The sequence below is a fragment of the Pelophylax lessonae genome, assembly GCF_965119305.1.
Source record: "Pelophylax lessonae genome assembly, chromosome: 2".
Lineage (NCBI taxonomy): Eukaryota > Metazoa > Chordata > Amphibia > Anura > Ranidae > Pelophylax > Pelophylax lessonae.
In genome coordinates, this window is record NC_138769.1 from 502,820,842 (window position 1) to 502,844,995 (window position 24,154).

Below are 24,154 nucleotides of genomic sequence, written 5' to 3' on the forward strand. Positions count from 1 at the left end.
TGTGAAAGGTGTCAACCTCTTGGGATACTTCAGCAAAGATATTTGTAAATTAATACTATATATGGTCTACATTGTCCTAAAAGGATTCTAATCTTGTGTTATTTTTTAAATATAACACTTGTAAACATAGCTCCACTTCCCAAAGTCTTTTTTCTTAAACTGTTTTTATTCCTGATCTCCCTATCTCAACTGTTACCAGCAGATTACAGTTTGGTTATGTACCAAAAATTTTAAGTTGTATGTTCCATCTGCTGAGTTGGGTCAAAGTTTCTGTTGAAATCAACCTGGTCATATTTCACTTCAAACTTCCGGACTGTTTTTCACATATCACTACTCAAATCCTTTAATAAAAATCCTTTTTCTGGAAGAAATCTTCCACCTCCCCACCTGTTGAGGTAAAGGGTGAAGAAGAATTTGTGGTTGAAAGCTGATATCTTGCTTCTTGAATTCCTGCCGCTGTCCTTATCTTTTCTACCACTTGGTATCAATGTTGGTTTGTTCATCAACTACTCTTCTATTTGATCCCATCCAGCTACTACTAGTTACTGACCCTTTGCATTAGCATGCAGCAAAATCCATCTCCACAATCAGGAGCTCAGATGAAGATCGGCTATTGTTTAGACCCCACACCTCAGGCGAACCTGCATATGTTTGTGTATTAATCCAGCTGACTACTCATAAATCTCTCAATTGCTACAGCCAGTTGCCTCTGAGCCGGACTCCAGGACAGGAATGGTTTGTTGTTACAGGTGGCAGGAGAGGTATATAATGTATCTTTAACCAGTTCTGGACTGGAGGGATTTGCCCCCTTAATGACAAGGCCATTTTTTGCGATTCAGCACTGAAGGAGTTAACTCCATTTTTCATATGCAATCATCTGTTCCCATTAGATAAGTCTGAGCCACACCTAACATTGTTTGAGGTATATGCAATATTTAGCAACTTATCTGGAGCTCAAGATCCAGCTTTGCGGAGAAATGTTTTTCTTTTCTTTAGTTATCTATATGATTTTAGCTAAATTGCACTTTTTGTATTAGCTCACAGAATGTTGCCATTTCAGCATGTTTCCTGATAAGGAGAATCACTACTCCACCCTGCTTCTATCTATATAAACTGGATACAATATTAAAACTTTTGAGAATTGATTCACCCATAAACCTGTCTGCATGTCTCATTCTGTGGTGAATTCTCTCTCCCGGGTACCTGCTTACATATAATTGACTGGTCATCTGATGGTCGGATGGCTATCCATAGAAGGGTCAAGCTGACTACCAACAGCTTTGGGGGCTCGTCCTGGATTGGAGGGTCATCTCTCGGCCCTGGTGAGTAGACACTTTTGATTTGTCTGTCTGTCCAGGGGTCCGAGACTCTGACCACGATTCCAATCTTTGAACCTAGAATACGCTCCGGGAGCGTATCAGGAAATAAGCGTCTCAGGGAGACGTTGTAACTAATAAGCGTCTCAGGGAGACGTTGTAACTGTCTAAGAAGGACAGAATTTTTTTTAAAGGGTTTCAGGGAAACCTGGGGGTCTTCAGGGAAGACCCGTTCTTCAGGGAAGAACAAATAGATGTTGGGTTTCAGGGAAACCTGAGGGTCTTCAGGGAAGACCCGTTCTTCAGGGAAGAACAAATAGATGTTAGGTTCAGGGAAACCTGGGGGTCTTCAGGGAAGACCCGTTCTTCAGGGAAGAACAAATAGATGCCAGTCAATTCTGTGTAAAATCTTCTTTTGCTTATATCTTCCTATCGCATAGAGTTATAAGGATTAAAGTATAAGATAATTTGTTTGTGTGATCCAGAGGTTTTAATAGGTAAGTGTGTATAAACTGGTTGGTCACTGATTACTTCACTGTATGTCAACTAACCAAACCACATTTGGTGATCAATAAGATACGGGCAAGCCCGAGTATGAACGTGGTCCAGGCCCATTTTGTCTAGAGACCAGGTTAATGCCGGTATTATATCGGACTTAAAACCAGTCAAAGGTGGCACTAGTGAAGACGGTCATACTGCATTGAAGCACCATATTACTGGTTTGACATATATTGAAGCTGTGTAATGTAATTGTATATGACTTGTATATAGTAAATTGCGCCTGCGGACTGTTAATATAACACACTGTTCCTGATAGCGACTGTCACATTATTACTTTGACTTAATTGACTGACCGATTGTAGGTTATCAGACAAATCAAGATGAATGTTTATTATGTGTATTGTTTGTTTGTCTTTAATGGTAGGAAAGCCTTCTTGATAGCCACTATACCTGGGAGTATAAGGTGTAATATACATACACCAAATGGTTTTTCAGGAGGGTTTTTTAACCATAAAGAGGGTCTAAGGACCCAGATACATTTAAGTGATTTTGTGAATGTGTAAATCTTAGAGACATGTTTTGTTTATGGTTTTGTGAAATTATACTGAAGGTTTAGGTCTGATGCTGGCCATACATGATACAATTTTCTTACAATTTTCAGTACAGTTTTTCTTGAAATTTACCTTCAGGTATGTAGTACAAACGCCTGCCTAATTGAATACAAATGAATGTGTTTAATTTTGACCTCTTATGTGGTTTGTGGTGGATCTAACAGAAAATTGTAAGATAAAGAGTTGTCCGGACATGTATGGCCAGCCTTAGAGATATTAGGATACAAGTAAATCTTTTAGTAAATGTTTAGTTGTAATGTAAAGTACATGGAAAAAGCGGGGAGAATTGGTTTATTTATGCCCCGTATTAGTACAAAAGAATAGGAAAAAAGCTACGTAGAGCTACTAGAAGTGAAAGTGAAAGTCTTTAAATACGTAGATATAGACCACAGCGATTGCCTATAGACAGAAGACGGGTGAGAATTTGGCGTTTTTGGGCAGTGAAGTGTCATTGCTGAGTAGCACAGTCTTAGAATTCAAACATTTGTCATTAATTTAAAGTCACAGTACATGTTAATTGTAAAACAGCAAGTTTCTGATTGGGCTACGAAATTTTTGTAAGGTTTTCAAAAAGCCATAACAGAGAGCGATGCAACTGGCATCTGATCTGTCTAAAGAAAAGCAGCCTGTCAGGGCGCATTTTCAAGGGCAATATCAGAAGATGTAAATAAAAGAGTAGGACATTTTCAACATAGGCCCCCCTATAATAATAATATTACCTTACAAACACCCCTGACCACACCTGCACCCCACAGTTTCATTCTCCAAGGCAGGTGTAGTTTTCTTCCTAATGTCAGACGAGCAGAAAATGTTTATGTGTCAGATCCTTTTAAAACCAGTACATTTCCTTACACGAGGGGAAAAGAGGGGGGGTCACTGCTGCAAATGCACTTCTACATTAGTTCCCTAATTCAGAACAGTTGTAGAATCCCCATACCTATGCAATTATTTTTATAAAATTTTTTAGAAGTTTTGCCATTTATACATTTGTGCCCATCTTGTATGAGCGTAGTAATAATGAATAAAAACACTATTTTATTAGAAAAAAGAAAAAAATATAAATTGCTGTTGTCGGCAGGATATTTTGAAGTTATTTTTTTTTAGAATTATAGATAATGAAAAATTATATTTGGCAAATGGTCCCCTATGTGAAGGGGAGCCTCCCTGCAAAATTTTGAAAATTGGCTACTTGCCAAGAAAGCGTTCAAACGTCATATCTTTATTCCTGTCATAGCTATGGAATTTATTTTTGGACAGAAAGAGTTACTGCAATTAGTGTGACCATTGGACCCTGTTGGCACAGAGCCAAAAGTTTCAAATCAGATTAACTTTTTATCTGATTATAGTTTTTAAATTATATTTTATGGGTATCCTCTATTGAAAGAGGGGAACCTCTGGCCAGATTTTTGTTAGAATGACACGGAAAAAAAAAAAAAAAAAAAAAGAGTTTTTGGAAAATTGGCACTAAGCCAAAAAGTTTTTTAGTTCTTTATCTGAGCCAAAAAGTTTTTTAGTTCTTTATCTGATCATAGCATGCAAGTGGTATATGATGTGCCATCTCTACTGACAGCCATACCATCCGATGTTGCCCACTGTACAGTGATTGGTTTAAGTAGTGTGTTTTTTTTTAAAGCGTCCTATTGGACAAGGAGACACAGCCATCTTTGTTCCTTGTTTTTCAGTCCAGGTAACTTACCTGGTGTAGAAATGCCTTAGGGTCAAGTAGACAATTCAATTGTCCGCTCTATAGTTCTCCAGACCATGCAAGAGGGGATGGACACCTGCTCATGGGTCAGTCCCGCTACAATATGTATATGACATATGTAGTCACTCTGTGGAGGCCAGTCAGAGCGAGTGAGTTTATTGAAATGTACATGTATGTGGACACAAAGTGTCACAGGAATTATGACAGTGGTGTCAGGAAAGTGTTGTTTACTTTGGTTTTGTTCTCACAGGTGATAGTAGAGTCAGTCATATAAGAAGTGGGTCTTGCCAGCCCACAGTGGGTCTTGCCCGCCCACAGGATCATTAATTGTTATGGATCCAGACTGCTCCTATCTATAATAACATTTTGAGACAAACCACAGGTCCAGAAATGTCACCAGAAATGTTAAATGCGTTTATATATCTGAAAAATGCTATGGTTGTAGCGCCTGCACTGGGCCTCCCAAATCATGGAAAATGATTTGTGTTTATGCAAGGGACAATTGTAAGACCATGACAGGTGTACTTGCCCAGGAGTATGGTGGTAGACTTTGCCTTATAGTTTTTGTCCAAAGATGGATGCAGTCCAGGTCTAAAGGCATGCCTGAAGTGACTCCGAACATAGTACATAGCATCTTGTGAGATGGTAATAGGGATGGCCACATCATTTGCCCTAGGTAGGCCCCAGTTTTAAATGGGCTACTGGTATTAAAGGGTGTGTTACACCACCACATGATGTATAGGCAGCCATAGAGGGAGCAGAGGATGTTTTTGTAGTTCATTTCTTGCTCCAGGCCAAAAGATCACACATTATCAAAGCTACAAACGCATGCTACAGAACAGGTTTTAAGGACTAGGGTGATGTTTTAGAAAACGTTGAGAATCACCTTTTTCTACAAGAGGGGAGCTCTTGTGTGTATCCCCGCAGATAGCGCCCCACTGTTTGTTTATTGCCTAGTATTATGGAATAGGACACAGGGGGTGGGAAAGAACATATAAAGTATTGCTGACCGTTTAGTGCAAGCATATGTTGCTAGATGCATCACCTGTATTAGGAACAAACAATCCAAACATATTAGGCCACACATGAGCATCTCCAATACCCATCAAACCCATTCACACATCTACAAATAGATTTCACATATATGCACAAAGCAGGGAAGAAATAAGAGTTCCTTTTAGTCAATAGTTCAGCAGCTGAGTGGAGACAAAAAAAAAAGGGAGATGCCCACACAGTGGCACGCATTCTCAGTCAGGAGATTATTCCTGGATGGGGGTGCCTGCTTTGAATTAGTTCTAATAATGGTCCAGCTTTCATATCAAAAAGATGCCAGAAACTAGTCAAAATCCTGAAAATAGAGCTCAGGAATAGTGGAAAGGATGAAAAGGACAAGTTGAGAAAAGGGTAATTGAAATTTTGAATCAAGTAGAACGAAAAGTTGCTCGCACCTTTCTTTTCTTTTCACAGATACCAACCCATTCCTTGGAGGAGGGAGATGACGTAGTGAGCAAGCTGTCGCCACATGACAAAACCAAGGCTGGATCTCGTTTTGGACCAAAAGACAAAGGTAGTCAAAGTGACCAGAATCGCTGTCCTTGTGGAAGACCAACAAGCCCGGATCCATGCCAGTCGAGTAAAAAAGGTCAAGGTGGAGTGTGTGAACAAGATAAAGACACAGATAAAGGAGGTGAAGCAGATGTGGAAAATCCTTGAAGAGCGAGTGAAGCAGGTGTTATAGTCTCTGAAAATTAGTAAAATGACTGTATTCATAGCAAAGAACTTTGACAAGCTGTGGATTGTGTTGGTGGCACTAGTATTTTTAGTGTTCATCCCAACCTGGATCATAACTAACTGTATATATCACCCAGCGGATCTGTGGCCCCTTGGAGGAATTTGTGGGACCCCGAACGCCACCAGCCCAGATATAGTATCAGAGATAACTCAGAAAAGGAATAAAAGAGCCCTGTCCCATAGTTCAACCTCCCAGATAGCCATCACACAAACAAATGGCATGACACAATTTTAGTATAATTCCTCTAACACATAGGTAGCTACTTTTATAGTGCCTTATGAAACGATACTCCCTGGTAGTGATGATACCATAAGGTATAATGATAGGAGATTAGGCACAGGAACTGTATTTATATGTGTCACGGACAAATATTGGGGAGACCATTGTGACTATTTGGGATCAGTGGGTTGGAACACGGAAGACGATAGGGAGTACAAACCTACTACTAGCAAGGATAAAAATAGAAAGATACTTATAAGCAGAATGACAATTGTTAAACATGTTCCTGAGCAATTTAGCTTAACCATAGAAAATCCTAGTCCAGAAGATAGTAGAACTTACGTTTTGGGTATCCGGTGGAGATCAGAGTTCATTAGCTTCAGAAAGCCTTTTTAGCTAAAAGACATATATGGCTCTTCTGAGTGGCCATCACAGGTACAAGAGACGAATCCTTTAAGGCCCTGTGTGCAGACTTTGGGAGAAATGGTAGCTATAGCAGATCCCATCTGTAAGGATACGATGCCCACAGAGACAGGGTGCTCTGATGTAAACTTATGGTTAGAATGGATGAGGTATAGTGCTAGCTCACATAACATGTCAGATTGCTATGTCTGTGGAGGAGCTAGGCCGCACTTGGGTACGTTGCCCCTTAACATCCCTGAGAATGTAGAAACTTGTTTTCTTAGCCTCTATACCAATACCTCTAGTAACCATTCTAGCTGTGAAACATGGAAAAAGGAATATCTCATCATAGCTTAAAAAAATCTAGGCCCACTGGGTCTATCACCATTTACCCAGGTAATTATACATGTTACTTCAGACATAGTGGTGGGGGCAGGTATTTAGGGAACTTTACAGAGGGATATTGCTCCACCTACAGGTCCACTAAAATAGAGTATCAAACAATGTCTCTGGGAGACATTTACTGGATATGTGGAGATATGAAAATAAGGTTTAGGTTGCCTCTGAAGTAGACAGGAGAGTGTGCCCTTGCCAAAGTGATAATGCCCCTACACATATTTACTGAAAATGAAAAAAACACATACCAGCTTAAGGGGAACACTAGAACTACAGGAAAAGAAGAGAAGCTCCTATAGGAAGTTTTGATCTACATGTATATATAGATACCATCGGGGTCCCAAGAGGGGTCCCTAATGAATTTAAAGCTAGAGACCAAGTCAAAGCCGGTCTTGAGTTCTTTATCTCTCCCCTTGTCACCATAAATAAAAATGTAGATTGGATAAATTATATCTATTATAATCAGTGGAGATTTGTTAACTATACAAGGGATGCCTTAAAGGGCATAGCAGAACAACTTGAAGCCACTTCCCAGATGGCATTCCAGAACAGAATGGCTCTGGATATGATCCTTGCAGAAAAAGGTGGTACCTGTATATACAGTATATTGATAAATAGATGGATGCTGTACTTACATTCCTGATAATACTGGCCCCAACAGTAAGGTCACTCTGGCCATTCTGTGTAACTGAAAAAGAATTCTGGCATTGACAACCCTTGGGATCAGTATTTTGGATGGTTTAATAGTTGGAAACAAGCCCTAGTGCAGCTAGGAATTATCATTGTTAGTATATTTGTTATAGGTGTCGTAATACTTTGTGTAGTTCCGATCATGGGAGTAATGGGTAACAATAAGGAGGAACACGTACTTGAGGCAAGCAAGGAATCCAAGAACATGTGTCGCTTCCTTTTATAATTTCTCAGCCAAGGAGACTGTATGTCCCTTGATGACACCATATGTATAATAAAAAAAAAAAAAAAAAACATGTATAAGTTATGATTTTTTAAGAGGGGATTTGAAGGAGTTAACTCCATTTTTCATATGCAATCATCTGTTCCCATTAGATAAGTCTGAGCCACACCTAACATTGTTTGAGGTATATGCAATATTTAGCAACTTATCTGGAGCTCAAGATCCAGCTTTGCGGAGAAATGTTTTTCTTTTCTTTAGTTATCTATATGATTTTAGCTAAATTGCACTTTTTGTATTAGCTCACAGAATGTTGCCATTTCAGCATGTTTCCTGATAAGGAGAATCACTACTCCACCCTGCTTCTATCTATATAAACTGGATACAATATTAAAACTTTTGAGAATTGATTCACCCATAAACCTGTCTGCATGTCTCATTCTGTGGTGAATTCTCTCTCCCGGGTACCTGCTTACATATAATTGACTGGTCATCTGATGGTCGGATGGCTATCCATAGAAGGGTCAAGCTGACTACCAACAAGCACTGCGTTTCTTTAACTGAAAATTTTCACATTCTGCTATATAACATTTCAAAAAATAAAAATATATTTTTTCATTATTAGGCCAATTTGTATTCTGCTACATATTTTTGGTAAAGAAAAAATCGCAATAAGCACATTTTGATTGTTTTGAAAAATTATCACGTCTACAATCTAGGGGAAAGATTTATGTCATTTTTATTTATTATTTTTTTACTAGTAATGGTGGCAATCTGCGATTTTTAGCGGGACTGCAACATTGCGGTGGACAGATCAAACCCCTAACTGACATTTTTGACATTTTTGGGGAGACCAGTGACATTACTACAGTAATCAGTGCTAGAAATATGCACTGTTACTTTAATAATGACATTGGAAGGAAAGGGGTTAACCTAGTTGATCAAGGGGTTAAATGTGAGCCTAGGGGAGTGATTACTAACTGTGGGGGGTTGGGCTTTTGAAATGACCATATAGACCTGTGATCCCATATAGAAGGATCACAGGCGCTCTGTAATCATTTCAGAAAGAAGAACGGTCAGCTGTGTTTACAACAGCTGCCCGTTTTTCGCTCTCAGCGGGGAGCGATCCAGCAGCAACCACGGCCACCGGCCCCATGCATGGGCATCCTGCTTTCTTGCCCCTCAGCACCAGGCGCGCGATCGACATACCCCTATGTCGGTTTGCGCAGGAGGGGCTGCCTGCCGCAGTATATCTGGGCCGGGCGATCCGGAACTGGTTAATTTTATACTGTTTGTCTGGAAAATTTTAATATAGCAGCATGGTTGAAATAATAAATTGGATAGTCCTTTTGATATTATTTTTAGTAACTTAATAGTTGAATATGGATACCTAAGCCCTCGTGCATTGGTGTATTAGAGGATATTATTAAGATACTGCTTTTCACATGTATTTATTTTTCATACCTTTATAGTTGAATATGGATACTTGTGTCCCCTTGTGTCATTATATAGGAGAATTTATTGTTCTTTGTATTTATAGTATTCTGGTTGCAAAAGCTCAGGCAGGGGTCTATATGTCATAGAGAGTTCATTATATAGGCATGTCAGCTGCTTTTGTGGCAACCATAATACATATCAATTGAGAACTGGTTGAATGTAAGGAATTAATCAATGTAGAATTTTTAAGAGATTATCTTTCGTAAATTTCCAGCTTGTTAAAAATAGATGTTAAACACATTAGAATAAACAATCCAGTTATCTGGTGATTTAGATAGTACTAGAGGCTCCCTCATTCATTGTTATTTTGCAATAGGCAATAAAATGAAAATGTGTCACTTTTTTAAAAGGTGGGAGTAAATACTCAATTGATTAATGTTTTGTTTTGTATTGTAACTATCTGACTAGCTTTCAATTGTGCGTGAGAGACTTTCTTTTTACTACTATGTTTATCTCCTGGGATAGTAAGGACCCGATAATGAACTTGTCTCAGTCTAGCAATAGCAGTTCTGACCTTGTCCTCTTGAATTTTTGGGTGACAATGAAGTGCATATAATATAGTAAGCTATTGATTCCTTTGCTACTCATAGTTCTCACTTTGAATACTTTTGTGAAGAAAACTATGGATCTTGTATGTCTCCGCTGAAAACTGAGCCTTTAAATCCTAGGTCTTGTGTGATTCTTAGTATCCGAATTTGCTGTAATGTTTAGGACTGCTAAAATATATATTTTTAATTTGTGGTATTTTATTAGTAGTATTTATAACAATGTTTTTCTATTTTTTTGCATAACTTCTGTAACTTTACCTATCTATCTATCTATCTATCTATCTATCTATCTATCTATCTATCTATCTATCTATCTATCTATCTATCTATCTATCTATCTATCTATCTATCTATCTATCTATCTATCTATCTATCTATCTATCTATCTATCTATCTATCTATCTATCTATCTATCTATCTATCTATCTATCTATCTATCTATCTATCTATCTATCTATCTATCTATCTATCTATCTATCTATCTATCTATCTATCTATCTATCTATCTATCTATCTATCTATCTATCTATCTATCTATCTATCTATCTATCTATCTATCTGAGCCTCTGTTACCACAATCTCTCCTGCTTAAAGGGGAAACATCAGGGGTTTGCTTGAAACCCTGCTAATTCTGTAAAATAATTCCTGTCACTGAAGGGCTATTTGTCCATTGGTGGCAGTACTTAAAATGCTCCTTTGCCAAAACTATGGACAATAAACTATTTCATATTCCTAACTGACCTCTCCTGCTGCTCTTATAGTGAAGTAATGCATTACTTCCTCAAAGATCACAACAAAAACTCTAAATTTAGGTTTCAGTCAATATCTTCTGCATGTTTCCATTTGAGGGCTTGCAGGCTGACAAGATTCTGCTATTTATAGAAAGTAGCTGAATGTTATGTGCCTCTTCTGTGAGATTTGAAGACACATTTCTCCACAATGCCTTCAGAGGTGAATGGTGTCCTGTTTTAAAGTGGTTTAATACTTTGATATTCAAAGTCTTGGTCACTACATATCCCAGCACAAGTTACAGAATAAAGAAATATGTGCTATGCTATCTGCTATGTTGCATTATGAATGGGTTGCCAACACCCCCCCCCCCTTTCCCCCTCCAAATGCAGGCAAAATCTTATAGGACCCTTTTTTTACACCTTAGGACAGGAAGCGTGTTTCAATTAGGATAACAGGGTGAAAATAAAAAGGAAACATTTGAAAAATGAATGCAGCCACCACATCTAATGCCCGGAAAACTGCAATGTATTTTAAGGGTCTCATTATCACAGTTTTACCCAAGATTCAAACAGCTCTTACCCAAAATTCAAACATTTTTACATAGGACATGATTAGAAAAATGTGTGAATCTTGGATGAAAGTTTTGTGTATCATGGGTGAAATCCTTGGATAAATGGAATCCTAAATGCTTGTTCTTAAATTAATATGCATTTTAGATAATTACCCCTGTTTTTTTTTTTCTCATTCACAAATACATTTCCCCTTATGCCATGTCCCTGAGATATAACAGGTAAGAGGAAATCTCTCCAAAGTGAGGAAAACCCCCCCTTTTTTTTGACAAGTGCCACTTTAACTAGTGTCCTCATTGGAGGATTCCCCTCATCTCCTGTTCCTGTGCCTTGGGTTTTCCATGACTTTGGATATTGTAAGCCATCGCTGGGACAACTAGAAAGAGTGAACTCCACCAGTATATACACAAGCAGCAATAAAAAATTACCAGGGGTTTTACCACTTTCTTACTAGATCATAACTAAAAGAAATAGCTTTACATTCATTTTAACACATTTTACTCTGAGCAGGAATAGGGAAAATTATTTGAGTGCCCCCTTTTGGCCTATCTATCCTCATTGGATGCATGCCTGTACTTATTCATTATAGAAAATAATATGTGTTGCAAAGTTGGGCATAGGGCAGCCATATCTTTTTTTAATATGTTCTCTTCATTTTGGAGGAGGGTGATAATTTCACTTAAAGATGAACTCAAGGTATGGATTTTATGGCATAACTACATTGGTCTAGCTTTGACAAATATAAGTGCATATTTCATACCAGTGGGACCGCTGTGGAAGCAGAGAATAACTGTGGTAGTCACCATAGTGATCACTGTAGTGATCAACAGTAGTCTACTGTAGTAGTCTACTACAGTGACCGCCACTGTCTTCCAGGTTCCATCTCGAGTGGCTGCCTTGATTCATAGAAACCATAGGTTGCTTTTCACATGACACCAGCTGCATTCACAGAATTAATGCAAGGCATTTTCTGATAGGATGAGGTGGAGAGGGTAATCTCCACCTAGTTCAATCAGAGAACACCTTTCATTTATTTAGAAAAATGCAAGGTGTTCCCTGAATGGAGCTCCATGCCAACCAATCAACCCCCTGTTGTTACTATGCAGCAGGGCATCTGTTCATCACGAAACCCAGGAGACAGCAGCAATCACTGTAGCAGCAACTTCTGCAATGATTCTCTGCTTCCACATTGGTCCCTCAGTTATTACTTATTAATACTTGCATCAGTCCAACCCGAAACAAAATAAATACAAGTTCAGTTTCAATGTATTTTAAAAAAAATTGTGACTATATTTTTTTATTCATACTATTCCTACAGTGTGTTGATATGCCAAGAACATTTCCATACTGCAAATGCTTCTCAGTATGAAGCTTTTTTAGCAGTAGGTCAAAACAAAAGTGGTGGATTTCCCTCAACTTCCTTTCCGGGGGAGAAGGTTCTTTCTGGGGGAGGAGCCTGAACATGGCACAGGCAGTGAGCTTGTGCTAGGAGCTCCAGGGAACAACCCATCCAGTCTATGAAGTGACCCATGGATCCCCGCCACCCACCCACGTCCAAACAGAAAACCCGCTATCTGGGTACCTGTTGGAGACAGAAACTGACTGGTCTCCTCCAGAGGCCCATTCAAGAGGAGACAGTGGGCCTGCCCAGAGGTGAGCCAGAGGTATGCCGTGTGCTAGCAGAGTAGAGCCTGGAGCTGCTATTACATCAGCGAAGGGTGGAACTCTGGAGTGTGGGGAGATGCTGGCCTGGAGCTCAGCAGAACCCACCAGCGATCAAAATAACTCGGGGGAGCTTGACAGAGCAGAGCTCAGTGGCGCGGCCGGAGGGACCTGAGTTCGAGTAGATGCCGGCTTGGAGTTTGGAAGAACTCGGCTGCAGCTGGAGGAGCTCGGTGGAGATAAGCAAATCAGGGACCCCAAAATTAAAGCGGGTCATCCCCACAAGAGTCCTAGAAGGTACAGGAACGAAACGTGAAACTGGACAGCAACACATGAAAGAGAAACACAACTGAAAAAAATAAACATTACTGAATCCCCCTACCCGTAAGAAGTGGTGAGTCATCTAACTTAAGACTTTTCTAAAGTGATAAAATATGTTTGTGGACTGTGGACTTTTTTTTTTTTTTCCTCTCTCCCTCCTTCTACTTGATCTCTTTTGCCCCCATCACCTCTCTTGCCCAACTTGTTCTCTGTCTATTAAATAATGAATAAAGCAGAGACAATGTAAGTCTGAAAAAGGACAAGGGAAGGGAAAAGAGTAAATTACAAGAGTAAAAGGGGGTAATAAGACTACATATATAATGAGAAAGAAGAAATAAGAGAGATGTGTGGCTGAGTGAGGAAGAGGAAAGAAAATTAAAACAAACAAGAACTCTATCCATCTGAGGAGAGAAAGCCCCATAGAGGAGTGAAGTGGTAGAGGAAGGGGAAAAAGGGAGGAAAGGAATTACGCAAAGCAAGTAGAAGATGAGGGGGGGGGGGGGGACAATCAGAGGAGGCAGTCCTGAGAAATCTCCTAAAATAAGCGCAAGCCCAAGAACAATAAAAAAATATATGTCACAAGAGGGGGTTATTGATACGTCAACAAAGAAAAAACAAACAGGAACACGTATGAAGCAAGTGACAGAAAACACCAAAAGCAGTCAGAAAAGACTATCATCAGGTTTAAGTAAATTCAGTCAGTTGAGAACAGAGCCAGAGATGCAGATCTATCAAATGAAATGCTAAGGAAAAGGAGGCTTCTTAAACCCCTCCTTGAGCAGATGTGCAAACACAATATCCAGTATAATTGGGGTTTCCTTGCATGCCTGGTAGACCAGAAAGATGGACGTTCAGCAAAACTGAGATTTCGTGAAGAGCTACAAGAATTCTGTGAAAAACTCAAGAGTGGGGATAAGGGTGGGGAGGCAATTCAAAACAAAATATTGTGCAAAACATGTGGAGCCCTCTGATGAATTTGTCTCCCCCTCTGGCCTGTGGTTTTTAACCCTCTCACATGACCCTTAGGACTTGCTTTGACATCCACACTCACCTTAAGACAGGGGTGGAAGGAGGAGGGGTGGAAGGAGGAAGAGGTAAAATACAGAGAGAGAGGAGAAGGGGAGACAGCATGGTGACCCTAAATTTTTTGACATATAATGTAAAAGGATTAAACACCCCCAACAAAGAGACATAAGGTCCTAGAAGAGATTAAAAAATATTCTGCTAGTGTAATCTTCTTACATGTAGATACATGTAGAACAAGATACAAACATAAAATTGTATTCAATATACCATCCGACATGGTACTACGCAGATTCACCAACTAAGAGAGGAAAAGAAGTAGCAATTGGTATGGCAAAAGAAATAACGTTTTCTCTAGAAGATAGAATGGTGAACCCGGAACGACAGTACCTATTTCTGAAAGACCAACTGCAGGGAATGGATTGTACACTAGCAAACATCTACTGTCCAAATAAGAATTTGAAAGGTTATCTGAAAAGTGTTCTGGAGAAGTTGAAAGATTTTAAAAAAGGTTTAGATTTTGAAAGGAGATTTTTAACCCCTGCATGAATCGACGTCTGGATAGGACGTCTCAAGCACTGGGGATGGGAGATCACCAACTTAGGTCGGTGAAAAAAAAACTTTCAATGTCAATTAGTAGATGTGTGGAGAATCCAACATCCTGAGGTAAGAGACTATACCTTCCATTCCCCGGTGCATAAGATGTATTCATGGCTGGACTATTTTATGATACTGCACAAATTGCACAAAGTGCCGGGAGAAGTATCTGAAATTCAGACTCACCAGACGCCTATGCCGAACCACTCTCATGGACTAGCCAACAACAGCATATAGTAAAATCAGGTTTCCTCCAGATCTCTGATTTGTGCTGCAAAGACTCCTCTGGAAGATTTCCTGGTAAATTTATTGTGAGTCTGAATTTCAGATACTTCTCCCGGCACTGTGTGGTGGTGGCAAGCAAGGCTGGTCCCCATAAGTCGCACCTGTGATCCTTCATGTTTGCACTTTCATTGCTCTATGCACTTTATACCTATGGACTTTATGGACTCCTATTGATGTGATTTCATGCTTTTATGTATTTATGATTTTATGCTTATATTTGTCACATCTGATTCATATATTTTGGTATATGTTATCATCCTATTTATTTGGTAAGAGGTTATCACCATCCCTGCACTACTAAAATTCGAATGAAAAAGCCAGTTCCTGTTTTTTCTGGATGAATTTTATTTTTTATTATAGGAAAAATTAAATTAATTTTTTATCTGCAAGGTTCTGTGCCATCCTATATGAATGGTGGGCAGTGGGCACAGTACAGTCTGTGGACCTGACACTCACTGGCAGGCAACTGCAATTATATTACAGAGAAAAAATGAAATTACTTTTTTATCTACAAGGTGCTGTGCCACCCTAAATGAGTGGTGGGCAGTGGGCACAGTACAGTCTGTGGACCTGACACTCATTGGCAGGCAACTGCAATTATATTAAAGGGTAAAAATTAAATTACTTTTTTATCTGCAAGGTGCTGTGCCACCCTATATGAGTGGTGGGCACTGGCAGTGGGCACAGTTCAGTCAGTGGGCCTGACACACACTGGCAGGCAACTGCAATTATATTAAAGGGTAAAAATTAAATGACTTTTTTTATCTGCAAGGTACTGTGCCACCCGATATGAGTGGTTTGCACACAGTACTGTCTGTATATATATAGAAAAAAATAAATAAAAGCAGACTGGTATACCAGCCCTAAAAAGGGCTTTTTAGGGTGCTTTCAGCATGCTGTCCTTACAGTAGGAGTGGACACAGAACACTGGCCTAGCTAACGATTTCCCTATTAATTCAGCAGCAGCAGCAGCAGCAGCAGCACTCTCCCTGCTCTAACTAACTCTGCAGCTTCAGAATGAATCTAAGATGGATGCTGTCCTTGCTTTTTTATAGGCGGTGGGAGGGTCTGGGAGGGAGGGTATGCTGATTGTCTGGAATGTGTCTGCTAACTGTGAGGTACAGGGTCAAAGTTTGCTCAATGATGATGTATAGGGGACGGACCGAACATCGCATATGTTCGCCCGCCGAGGAGAAAGCGAACAAGCGATGTTCGCCGGGAACTGTTTGCCGGCGAATAGTTTGGGACATCTCTAGTTATGAGGGAGTGTGCAATCGGCATGCTGACTGCAGGAATGTCCACCAGAGCTGTTGCCCGTGAATTGAATGTTCTTTTCTCTACCATAAGCCATCTCCAAAGGTGTTTCAGAGAATTTGGCAGTACATCCAACCAGCCTCACAACCGCAGACCATGTGTAACCACACCAGCCAAGACCTCCACATCTAGCATCTTCTTCACCTCCAAGATCATCTGAGACCAGCCACCCGGACAGCTGCTGCAACAATCAGTTTTCATAACCAAAGAATTTCTGCACAAACTGTCAGAAACCGTCTCAGGGAAGCTCATCTGCATGCTCGTCATCCTCATCGGGGTCTTGACCTGATTGCAGTTCGTCATCGTAACCGACTTGAGTGTGCAAATGCTCGCATTCGATGGCATCTGGCACTTTGGAGAGGTGTTCTCTTCATGGATGGATCCCGGTTTTCTTAGATCTTTGAGTTCAGCTCATGAAAAATGGGGGCAAACATAAGTGTTGCGTTTATAATTTTGTTCAGTATATATAAAATAGAATACCTTAGGAGCAGAGAAGAGGAACAGGTAGGGATTTTTTCAAACAAGTGGGAAAAATTGACAGAATTTAAAGGAACTAAAAACTATTTCAGAGATGTGGGAGGACTAGGGGAGGGAGAGTGAAAGCAAAGTGAAAAAAGAGAGATATGAGTGAGTAGAGAGGAGGGAGAGGGAGGGGGTGAGATTCAAAGGAGATGGGTTGTCTGTTTGTTTTTTATATATATTTCTTGCTTTTTGGAATGTTTATGTATTTATAAATTTAGATCGAAATCCAAATAAAATCTAAATTAAAAAAAGTATATATAAATTTAAAAAAGAAGAAAAAAAAACAAAAAACAAAAGAACAAAAGTGGTGGTGTAATTTGATTATAATGGCATGTACAATTTATATTGTATCAATAGTTTTAACAAAAAACTAAGATACTTGTTGCAGACTGGGGCATTCTATGAGCCAAAAATATATCTCTAATGTATTGCAAAAAAAGTTATTGTAAACATGTGAAGTAAAATGCCTTCTGCTGGGACATAACTTTAATGGAGTATGGAATCTGCAGAGCAGGGCACCCTTCTATAACATACATATAATTTCAGTCAGTATTTCTCCTGCTTTCTTTATTCCCCTGTTTACACCGGTGCGACTTGTCATGCGATTTAACAGTTCAAAGTGGTTCCTGCACTAATTTTGGCCATTTCATGTGCGACTTGCATTAATATCTGTGCATGAAATCACACAGCTGTCATCAAGCTGCATATGAAATCGCACTGACCGGCAGCTTTGAAATTGCACTGAAGTAGCAAGATTTCAAAGATGCATTACCTGTGAATGCGGACTAATGCCTAGTTCCCACTACAAGCCGCAAAATGTGATGCAAGCTGTTAAGATGCACTTATTCCATTAGAGATGAGGTCTGTCCCAATGGATGTGGTGTTCAGAGACTGTGCTAACATACTAGAGAAAAAATTGTTTGAACAGTGCAGCTATGCTATCCTTGGTATAGTAAAACAACAAGCAACATTGTATTTCTTTTTTATATACAACTAACTCCAGTCTGCAATTGATTTGATGATTATATAAATCATTTTTATCATGCCAAAAGTGCCCTTTAAGATTTTTAGAGGTCCTACTTTACCAACCTAAAGTGAATCTGTTCTTTCATTTTCTGGTAAAAGCTCAGAAAGCTTGAGCATGAGGTCAAGGCCTGACTGTAACTAGGAGAAATGCTCAGCTGTTTAGGGGAGATAGAAGTTGATTTACTAAAGGAAAAATGGCTGTTTACTTTGTGAGGGAATTTTCACTTAGCTTACAGAATGAGATGGAGCAAGTAAAAATATTTCTTTTTTCCTTTCACAAGATTGGGTATTATTTGCAAAATGAATTTTCACCATTTTATTTAACCACTTGCCAACCAGCCAGCCGCCATATTTATATTCTGGAAGGTCGGCTCTGTCCCGAGAAACGACATTCCTGGGACAGCTAGTAGGGGCGCGCAAATACGCTGATTGGCCACAGGGGGAGCCAATAAGCGGGCTCGGTGGCCATGATCTCTGCAGGGCACCCACGGTCGCTTCTCGTGGAGACAGAACAGCGGTTTGTCGATGTAAACACGGCAGACTGGTGTTCTGTCAGTTATGAACACAAGGATCCTTTGTTCATTCTATTTAGGAACACAGGTCTCTTTGTTCATCCAGCAAGCCCATCCCCCACACAGTTAGAAAACACCCCCTAGTGAAACATTTAACCCTTTGATTGCCCCTGGTGTTAACCCCTTCCCTGCCAGTGTCATTAGTACGGTAACAGTGCATATTTTTAGCACTGATTACTGTAGTAATGTCCCTGGTCCCCCCCAAAAGTGTCAAAAATGTCAGTTAGGTGTCCGATCTGTCCGCCGCAATGTCGCAGTCCCGCTACAAATCGCTGATCGCCACTATTACTAGTAAAAAAATAAATAACTAAAAATTACATAAATCTTTCCCCTAGTTTGTAGACTTGATAACGTTTGTGCAAACCAATCAATATACAATTATTGGGATTTTTTTACCAAAATAATGTAGTGGAATACATATTGGCCTAAAATGAGGATGTAGCACTACTCTCTTGGGAGCTGCTGGTTCCCCTGGGTTACCATTAGCAACAACAGAACAGTCTGGCATTATTCCAAGTGTTTTACCCTTTACAAGAAACAGTGCAGTATCTTTGTTTTTTATGTTTTATTTGGAACTTGGATAGGAGAAGGGGATGAGTGGGATACTCCAACTTAAAGAACTATGCACAATAGGCTGGGACAACTTGAATAGAGCTGAATAGCGCTGGTTAATGCTGTATAATGCTGCGAAACTCTGAGTAACGCTGAATAGAGCTAGCCACAACTAGGTGGCTGCTTCACTTTGCCCTCCGCTGTGAATGTAGCAGTAGAGCTTCCTGAGGTAAACTGTATCCTGAGGTAAGCTGTACTCTGAGGTAGACTGTACTGCTGAACAACTTCAGGGCCCTTCCTGGCACTCCCTTTGTCCCTAATCTTCAGGGTTAACTACTTGGTACCCCCTTTCCTGTAACACTCTGTGTGAGCTGGCTCCTTGATCCCCTGACTTCTCTGGAGTGGTCTCCTTTCCTAGGCAGACCCTTGAGCAGATCCCTCAGTACTCACAATACTGTTTTTCCCAAAGTCTTCTGCCCAACAGCTCAACTGGTCAGCACACTGGATCCTCTGCAGCCCAGCTCCACATCTGATTAAACAGGCCAATCATCTCAACCACCTTCCCCACATCAGCAGGAGAGACAGCTGTCAACCTCCTCCTGGGACTTTACTCCCTCCAAAAGACGCCCTGTCACATGCTCCCTCTGGATTTATAGCCAATCCCAGGATGCATTGCAGCAATGCCCACCCACTGAGACAGCCATAAACCCTGGTGTGCTACTGGTTAGGTTTCCTCCACTGTCCAACAAGCTCCCTTATTGGATACAGTGGGGAGACTCCCTTAGAACCAATATATCACACCTGGAAACTTGTGACAGACTAAACTAACAGATCTGGCTTTCCTGATAAGCAAAACAGAGCCACCAAATGTGTTTCCTAGCACCTACCTAGGCGGGTGCTACAATGAAAAAATTTGATTTTTACTTTTTTTTTTTAATTGTGAATGTTTTATTGCAGAAAGTAAAAAATATTTTTTCTTTTTTTTTTTCAGTATTGTCGCTCTTTTTTTGTTTATAATGCAAAAAATAAAAATTCTGGAGGTGATCAAACGCAGTGCTCTATCGCAAAAAATGGCCTGGTCATTAAGGGGGTAAAGCCTTCCGATCCAGGAGTGGTTAAGCTAAGTGAAAAGTGCAAAGTAAACATTCTCCTGCAAATTTAACAAATTTGAAGGTAAGGTGTACATCATAGGTATAAGTGCAAAGCATTCAGGCCTTCCCAAGGGCCATTATATAGAAAAAAGAGATGGGATTGCTTGAATGCTTGGATATTATGTAACTTTGATGTATCCTTTGGTTTTTAATCTTTTCATTAAAGTTTTTTTGTGCAGAAGTCCCATCTCTTTTATATATATTTACCTTCGGAAAGCTATCTGCTGGCTCTAAAAAATGGTACCAGGTTGATGCCACTGCAGGCATCATCCCGGTACAACCACTTGTGCAAGCCGACGTACAGGTACGTCGGTTTGCAGGAAGTGGTTAGTTAGGGCCAAGAGATGTTCTCTGTATTCAGAAATTCTTAAGAATGGTTAATTACCTTTCAAAACTTTGTAGTCATTTATATGATGTATGTGAACCACCAAGACAATTAACTCACGCTGATGCACTCTGGGAATGGGCTGGAACACAGCATACAGCCTTTGTGTCCATTAAACAAGCTATTGCAGAAACCATTACATATTATAACCCACTACAGTCCTTGTCTTCACAGTGTGATCAGACAGCTGAAAAACAAGCTTAGTATACCCAGTAATAAAGGTGGAATAAGTTGTAATAATGGTAGAAAAATCATTAATAATCTGTAGTCAAATACTCTGAATTGATAAACAAAAAGAATGCAGACAGACAGGGTTATGCATGTTTTACTTGTATTATTAATGTTTAAGGTCGGATTCAAAAACACATTTTATTTTACTAAAAAATTATCCAAAAATGAACCTCAAGTTGTATTTAAATTAATAAAATGTACATCAGGACCTAAAGTTATTTTTTAACACATTTTTGTTTTCTTATTTAAAAATATTTACAAAAATATGGCAGAAATCCTCAATTTACATCTACAAGCTGGCTTTTGGGCTTTTTGTCTTATAGACCTGATAGGTAGCCCGGCAGCCAACTGAGGGAGAGGACACAGCAGGCTAGCAACACTTCTATTACTTGTGAGAGATATTATCCTGCAACAGGAAGAGCTGCAACTGGCAGGATCTCTATGTAAGGATTTCTGCAACATATCCTGAAAAATGGGCTTATGAAAGCTTTATACAATGAGATAAGGTGACAAAAATACTTGAATAAAGATATAGCGTGAACATTCACTTTAAGATCACAATAGCAATCTGTTTGAGGGATAGAGTTTTACAATAGCAGTGCATGTGAAAAATAGAATAGATAAATACAACATGGTAAAAGAATAGATAAATATAATATATTTGCAAGGAAAGTGAAAACATAGGCAAGAAAGGGAACATGGTGACAGACCAGTCACTAGGGTGGGAATCTGAGCTAGGTTTTATTGTCAACAGACAACAATGAAGTCAATAGAATTTTATGTGGCATAAACTGGCAGTGTCTGATAATTGCATAATATTTAAATGCAGTATATGACAACAATTTTAGCACTGATTTAGGTCATTTGGGCTCTATATGTGGACAATTTTGGTGGTTAGATAGTACCCCCACCTTTGGATTATACATCTCTTCTTCTATGATAGTCAACAATATAAAGGTGCTAGAAAGGAGTGACATTACGGATGGGATGAGCATGGATTTAGAATCTGTGTGGGTTGAACTCGATAGGGAAGAAGATAAGGGAAAAGTAGTTGTGGGGGTTTGCTATAGGCCACCTAACCAAGGGGAGGAGGTAGAGCTGGAATTTTTAGCACTAATAGGTAAAGCGGCAAAACTAGGATCAGTCATCATATTGGGGGACTTCAATTATCCCGACATTGACTGGGAAGAGGGGACTGCACACTCGCATAAGGCCCGGCTATTCACGGAAACCTTACAGGATAACTACATGTCGCAGTTGGTGGATTCCCCTACTAGAGAGAATGCTATCCTGGATCTATTGATCACTAATGACCCAGACATAATCTCGGAGGTAGGAGTCCAGGACAACCTGGGCTCTAGCGATCACAGGATGATCACATTTAGTATAAATAACAATATAAAAAGGCAAGTGGGGAACATAAGAACCCTAAACTTCAGAAGGGCAGACTTTCCAAAATTGTACTCATTGATGGAAAGGGTAAACTGGGACCAAACCCTGGGATCACTGACCACAGAGGAAAAATGGGAATGCTTTAGAACAATATTAAGCAAAGGCATCTTGCAGTGCATTCCTATGGGGAATAAATTTAGGAGAGACAAAGCCAAACCTGGCTGGCTAAACCGTAGCGTTAAAAAACTTATTAGGGGAAAAAAATTGGCCTTCAAGAAATATAAATCAGAGGGCACCGTATCGGCCTTCCAGCAATACAAGGAGGAAAATAAGAAGTGTAAACACGAAATCAAGATGGCTAAAATCAACTTTGAGAGACAAATAGCGGAGGATAGTAAAAAAAAACCCAAAGAAATTCTTTAAATATATCAACAGCAAAAAAACTAGGGCAGAGCATATTGCACACATAATTAGCGATGATGGGAGGATGGTTACAGAGGACACTGAAAAAGCAACCGTGCTGAATTCTTTTTTCTCGTCAGTCTTTACGCAGGAAAAGGAAGGGTACACTGACCATGACTGTATGGTTAGTAGTAATACACAGGACTTGCCACTATGGCTAACAGAGGGGGAAATCAGGGAAAGACTGGATAAACTTAACACAAACAAATCACCAGGCCCGGATGGCGTACATCCGAGAGTGCTCAAGGAACTCAGTATGGTTATATCTAGACCACTGTTCCTGATCTTTGCTGACAGTATTAGGACAGGAGATGTACCAGGGGATTGGAGGAAGGCTAACGTGATTCCGATATTCAAAAAGGGCCAGAGACATATCCCGGGAAATTATAGGCCTGTCAGTCTGACATCAATAATATGTAAACTTTTGGAGGGGATGATAAGGGACTATATCGTAGAGTATGCTAAAGACAACAACATCATCAGTAGTAACCAGCACGGGTTTACAAATGGGCGATCTTGTCAAACCAATCTCTTAGCATTCTACGAGGAAGTGAGCTGTGAGCTAGATAGGGGGAGACCAGTGGATGTGGTGTACTTGGATTTCGCTAAGGCGTTTGATACAGTTCCCCACAAGCGCTTAATTTATAAAATAAGGTCTGCAGGTATCGACAGCAGGGTTTGCTCTTGGATACGGAATTGGCTAAAAGGCCGTGTCCAAAGGGTAGTAATAAACAGCGCATACTCAGACTGGTCTGAGGTAGTAAGTGGGGTGCCCCAGGGCTCAGTCCTGGGACCAACCTTGTTCAATTTATTCATAAACAGCATTGAGGAAGGGATCAGTAGTTCGTTATCAGTTTTTGCAGATGACACAAAATTGGCCAGGGCAATAACTGCACAGCATGAAGCAGATATCCTACAGAATGACCTGGACAAAATTACGGAGTGGGCAACGACATGGCAAATGAGGTTTAATGTGGAGAAGTGTAAGGTTTTGCACTTGGGGACCAAAAACATAAAAACACAATACACGTTAGGAGGGGAACCCTTGGGGGAATCAAAAATGGAGAAAGATCTGGGAGTCTTAGTTGATGATAGATTAGGCAACAGCATGCAATGCCAAGCGGCAGCTGCCAAAGCCAACAGAATATTAGCATGCATAAAGAAAGGGATGTATTCCAGAGATAAGACTATAATCCTTCCACTTTATAAAACTCTGGTCCGACCGCATCTGGAGTATTCTGTCCAGTTCTGGTCGCCAGTCCTCAGGAGGGATGTGTTGGAGCTGGAGAAAGTCCAGATAAGGGCAACTAAACTGATTAGGGGGTTGGAGGACCTTACCTATGAAGAGCGGCTGCAATCGCTCGATTTATTTTCCCTGGAGAAAAGACGTCTGAGAGGGGACATGATAGCAATTTATAAATATCTTAATGGGGATCTCAGCTTAGAAGAAAAGCTGTTCAT

The 24,154-nt window shown here is 40.0% G+C and overlaps 1 pseudogene across 1 annotated transcript; it reads left to right on the forward strand.

The window, feature by feature from the left end:
- The first annotated feature begins 6,627 nt into the window (after window positions 1-6,627).
- On the forward strand, window positions 6,628-14,753 carry LOC309548165 (annotated as a pseudogene). Its single transcript has 2 exons — window positions 6,628-7,375; window positions 14,430-14,753. The product of its transcript is annotated as an uncharacterized misc_RNA (transcript).
- The last annotated feature ends 9,401 nt before the right edge of the window (window positions 14,754-24,154 follow it).